The following is a 6,254-nucleotide window of genomic DNA, read 5'->3' as shown; positions in this document are numbered from 1 at the left end:
CAAGTAAATAAATCAGCGATGGAGTGTCAGCCGTAAATTATTCAGCTGGGAAAGGAGAGCCTGATATCTCACTGCACTTTGTCTGAGGGGTCTGGGGGGGAAAGGGAGGGGTCAGTGCTGACTGTGCAGGGTGAGGGGCTGAAGGACGGGAAGTTCTGTAGTCTGTTGCAAGAATGAGTCTTTTAAACCACCTTGACCACTGAAGTATATGACTAGATGATATTCTAATATATACTATAATGAGGTCGGGCTATAGAATGAGGCCGCTCTCACATGGGTATTGAGGCAATGTTGCAGAACATTTTTGCTATAAAGTAAGAATTTGAAGATTTGAATGATTTTGGCACTTTATAGTCCACAGAACCAGCCAAGGCAGAGAATCTATGTGTGGAGATTCTGTCATCCAGTATCGTCAGGAGTTGGACCAGTGGACATAGGCAACTTGACTTGCAGACAAGATAAAGGGACGCTATCATTCTTTTCACTTTATCAGAATTTTGAGTGTTCAAAAGATCTACTGTATCATGATACAGTAGTTGAAGATATGAAATTGTACACACTGTGATGGGCCTAATGAGTTTTTCTATATCATCCATCCATCTACATGAGCACTGAAGTGCTATTAATAGTAATAGTTGTCGTGGTTGTTGTGTTTGCAGTGGGAGTGTTCATCTGTGCTTCAGAGGTTGAACAGGGCGTGTGGGTTTATTTCACACGAGGCTGTAATGTGCACTGGGGCTTCCCCCTAATCATCGGTCAGTCACCCTGTTAAGATTATTCAGATCTTGTTTTGTCGGTCAGCGTGAAGGCAGAGGTAGCTGCAGAGTGAGCCTTCCTCACTTCCTTCACAATGTTTTTCTTATCGTCAAGTCGTTTGGCTTGTGTGTCCTTGGGCAAGATAGTGAACCCCACATTGCAAAAAGTGTTTGCACAAAAGCAGCTGCACAGATATTAAATCATTGTCATTGTCACCCAGAACATTGCACCAAATACGACTGAACAATCTGGCAGTTCAGATAGATGAAGATCTATATGCAGATCCCTTAAAGGTTCAGTGTGTAAAATTTAGGTGAAAGGGATCTATTGGCAGAAATTGAATATAAACTAATCCTGGTGATGTTTTCATTGGTGTGTTTCATCTAAATCTACAAAATTCTGTTTTCATTACCTTAGAATGGCCTTTTATATTGAAATACTTTATATTTACATCAGTGTGGGTCCTCTCTACCGGGGCCACCAGCATTTGCCATACAGTATTTAACATGGCACCATGCACAGCACTTAAGCTGGATGACCTGTTGTCCCTCAAGGTTGCTGCCTGAGGAGATTCGACGCACAAAGTGAATTCAATCTGACTCGTCTGTGGTTTCGTCACTGAGAGGGAAATTCTAGCATGAACAAAATCCGTCATTCAAGTCCTTTATCCTTATTCCCCACTGAGATGCAAACTGATACAGACACATACACACACACACACACTAACAGACACACACACACACTAACACACACTAACACACACAGACAGTTTTTGCCTTTTATGGTAACTGTTTTTATCTTTTATCACTGATGGGGCTGTTTTTCTAAAATCTCCATATAAGTGCAGTTATTGCATTAGATTGGAGATGAGTATGAAAGCTGAGCTGTTGGATGTGGTTGTTTATAATCATCATTTATATCAAATCAGTTTAATCGCACAGGTTTTTAAGGAGATTCTGAATGAGCTTATATGCATAAAGTTTCCACTCACTCCAGGATATTCAATTTCAAAATGTTCAGTGTTCATTGAGGTCATTACTGATGAGGCCTGTTTTAGAGTAAGTAAGACTAAACAGAAATCAGTGGGCGCCACTCTGGGGGAACGATGACACGAAAGTCAGACACAACCGCTGAACTTCAAGGTCAGAGGTCGGAAAGCTTACCATGCATGTAGAAAAGTGGCAGAGTTTCTTTTTTACAGTTGGTTTCTTAGTTGGGACCTGCAGCGTCTCCTCAAGTCTCTGTTTTATGGCTTGAAAAAATCCAATTGTGTAGCAACAGTGATTATTTTAATAAGCTATTAGTGTGGATGTGACCAGAATGTACACATCTGAACAAGATCAGTAATAGGATGATATATTACTGTGATTATGTTATATACTTTATCTAGCACCTAAAACATCTGCCTCATTAAAACTCTACACACTTCATATATTAGATGCATGGAAAGCACATTGTTCCTCTACATAAATGAGCTGATATAATTAATTAAATCATTATTCATCATAGTTTCGAAAAGTTAACCCTCCATCAGTTCTTTCCAGAGCATGCATATGTGTTGTTATTTCAAAGACCGAAACTGAAAACACTGAATAAAAACCAAATCTTTTTGTACAGTGTTGTCTCCTCTTAGTTAAAACAGTTAAAAGACACAAACACTCACATATAAACACATGCATACACAACAAAACAGGTGCCAAAACTATATAGAGCAAACATGAACAGCTGCTCTCTCCACTATTAAATTAGAAGAAGCAAACCTGAACCTCTCCTCACCCACAGCCTGTTGTGTTATGAGATGAAGACGGTCATTAACATGCACTTCACCTCTACTGAGAAATTAATGCAAATAAATCCTGCAAACATCGGTGAGGATGGGTTAAGACATCTTATTTATCCCTTAAATGTAATATACATGTATGAGAGTATTGTAAAGCTGCTTTAATCCACACACCAAACAAGTGGGGGATGACAAACAGGTCAGTGTCATATATCTAACGATGCCCTATTTGTAGCTTTCAGCTCCCACACAGTGATAACTGAAGATGTGCAGTTTAGATTGAAAGAAATATGACAGATTCATTTTTGTAAGTAGGAAATGTATTGTTTTACTTTGAAAAGACATTTTCAGAGTAGAAAGTACTGACAGTTTATTCCTTCCCCTCAAACTCTACATCTCTGCACTCTTTGAAGTCAGATCAACAAGGGTATGTGTACAAGACTCCTTGTTATTCAGTACTTATGTAATACAACAAGGTACGCACCAGGGAAAATATTTTTTGTCTTCGGAGGGTGAAAACAGAAACACTGGGAAACGAAACATGATGAGGAAACCAAGACCAGACCTGAACAGATGAGTGGGAGCACAGAGATACACACAGGGAGGCAGGGGTGAGTGAACAGAGGTGAGACACATGAGGACAGGTGCACAAAGGCAGGAAACAGGACAAGACAAGAAGTAACTGGACACACAAAGAAAGTGGCTTCGGAATAAAACAGCAAATGAGACAACATAAGCCAAGACAAGATAAGATAAGACTTTATTATTCCCAAAGGAAATTCTTCTGCCAGCTTGCTCCAAGTTTACAGTCACAGTGCTATATAAAGTATAAAAACATACAAGGGCAAAATATAAAAGTATGAATTATGAAGTGTAATATAAAGGAAATGAAATATAAAGTGTTTTTCAGGGAAAGGGGCCTAATAGAAATAGCAATAGAAGTGAAATAAGTTACGTGAAACAGTAAACTATAAGTAGGAAAGTAGGAATGACAATGATAATAAGAGTGAGTAATAGGAAGTAATATTGCACATGACATTGAATATGATATGGTGATAAACATAGTAATATTGCACATGAGGATTAGCAAACGGTAACCTTAGGTCACAAGATAATAAATATAAAACACAAGTTTGAACCCATGAACACACAAGTCCATAAGAATAACATGAAAACAAGAAAAAGAATATAACCTATTCAAAGTCCACAAGGAAATAACAAAAACCAGAAACAAAAAAGTTCTAAAATGCAGCAGATTCCTTAGATAGTCTGTTAAATTCAGTCCAGCTGCTCCAAACCGCCCACACTCATAAATATCAGTCCATTATACATATCCATAGATCCACAAATTATTATCGAAGAATTCCTGTTTCCGCCCAGTGATCTGGATCCACACCAACATTTTATTGGATCTTATTTGGGTCATCCCCCATCCTTCTAAAACATTTAGTGGAGATCGCTTTAGTAGTCTTTGCGTAATCCTCCTTACAAACCAACAAAACAAAGAAATGCAGACCAGGAAGCTCCTTGGCAGAGGTAATGAAACAAAACTAGAAACACACACATCCTAATACAATGATTGATCACTGGAGCAGGGCTCTTCATGATTACTGATCCTCCTCCCGTCCTCTCTTGAGAGTTTCAGTCTCAGGCGATTAAAAGGTGATCGATCCCTCTCCTTGCGTTCATCAGCGCACCATGAACAGTCTTCAGTTAACACACTTCACCCCATGGACGCGAGCTGCTCGGTCATTTGGAAAAGAAACAAACGACTTTAGCTCTTTGGCTCATTTGGATTGTGTCACACTCACTCAGTTCTTTATCAATCACACTGAGGCTGAGGAAGAGAAATGAAAGATGTGAAGTCCTTCAGGCTCGGAACACGAATAAGAACCCTCTGATTATCAATAACACCAGCCACACAGGTTCATTTATGGTGCAGTGTTCCTAAATCATCTGACTTTCTCATATGACACAAAGGAAAACTGCTAAAAACTAGAAACCTTTGCCAAGGCCCACCCTCCCCTCGAATTCAATGAAGGTTACCAAATTGTACAGACGCACAGATATGAGCTCCCTGATTATTCTTGAGGAAAACTGAAAATGTTTAAAAAATCTGCGCAAAAATGTTACGGTTCTTTCTGATCCACATCCCTCCACCAAGTTTCATGGTAATCTGTTCTTGCTGACTATTTAACAGGGGTGAAAGCATAACCTCCTTGGTGTAGGTAAATATAAAACTCTTACTAATATCATCCATCAAATGTGTCACACAACATCTCCTCCAACCAATAAAATCAAAGGTTATTTAATGTGTCAGAACATTTGTTGCTGCAGGGAAATGAAGGAGACAAGAGCACAGACTGAGTCACATGTATGAGTCCATTTTAAACAACTCTATATTTAGATATATCTTGGCTATATATCTATATATAGATATACAATCTTACATACAATCCTTTATAAACTCCCTTAGAAACTATATAAACTAGAATGGAACTTGGTAGAGCTCATACCTCCACCGAGACCCAACAGTCCCCTCATGAAACCACATTTACATTTTGTAGATTTTATTTGGATGTGCACCAAATTTCACAAACTCATTTATCATCACGATTCATGAATCATTCTCTGAGAAATTGCTCAAACTCAATGTTAAAGAAAGTTTATAAAAGGTCCTGGATCTGCCACTTTGTTTAGATCCCTGCTAAATTTGTGTGCGTTCTCTCCAGGCACATCGACAAGTTTCAAAGAGAACCATGCAGCAGTCTTTGCAGAGCCTGTTTTAAAGTGTTAAGTGAAATTAATTCTTGGGGTTAGCATTAATCATAGACACACACACACACACACACACACACACTTTGATTTTGTTCCTATCAACTCTTGTCATCTGACAATAAATTATAAATGCATCCCCTCAGCTCTCTGTCACCAGGAGAATTTGTGACCATGCACACTGACAGTTTTGATTGGACACAGTTCACAGCTCCACATATTCCTGGAAAGCCCCATGCTCACGATGGATGGGACCGCACGTGCTGTAACAGCGCACAATACAGACACACACAAGTAGAAAACAAGCACCTGCATCAAAGACAAAAAAAATTTATGCAACAGCTGACCTCTAATGCAACAGGTTGTTTAAAGCTTCAAACAGTGAGTGGTGAAAAGAGAGACTGAAATAATGACAGGATGAAACTAAAAGCATGAAATAGAGTTTGATTGTTTTTGAATACAGAGGTTAAAAAAGCTCATTGTGATTAATGAGACAGTCAACACACCCACACACACATTGATATCATCATTCTCTGTGGGAGTTCAGTAAAGTTGCTGTTTGCTGGTTTATATGCTTCCTCTCATCTTCTCATCTTTTCACCTCTGAGGGATTCTTCAAACTGATTCAAGCTTAATATGTCTTATCTCCAATTTAATAGTAGTCGCTTTCCAAAACTTCAAAGTTGAATGAAAAATGATTCTGGGACATTTGCAGCAGAAGTTTAAAACATGGTAGTCAATGTTATACCTCCTCTTACATTATTACATTTCCTCTGTGCTGATATCTCCATTCATTCAGCCATCAGTGCTCTTTAATGTCTGTGCTTCACAGCAGCTTCCTCTAGCTCCCTCTACTGGATCATCTAAGCCTGTGACAGCATGTGGCATACCCCAGAAAAGACCCTTCATATTTAAACACTTTATATTTACATTGAGGGGCTCC

Source organism: Paralichthys olivaceus, chromosome 11, assembly GCF_024713975.1.
Source record: "Paralichthys olivaceus isolate ysfri-2021 chromosome 11, ASM2471397v2, whole genome shotgun sequence".
Taxonomy (NCBI): Eukaryota; Metazoa; Chordata; class Actinopteri; order Pleuronectiformes; family Paralichthyidae; genus Paralichthys; species Paralichthys olivaceus.
This window is presented reverse-complemented; position numbering follows the sequence as displayed.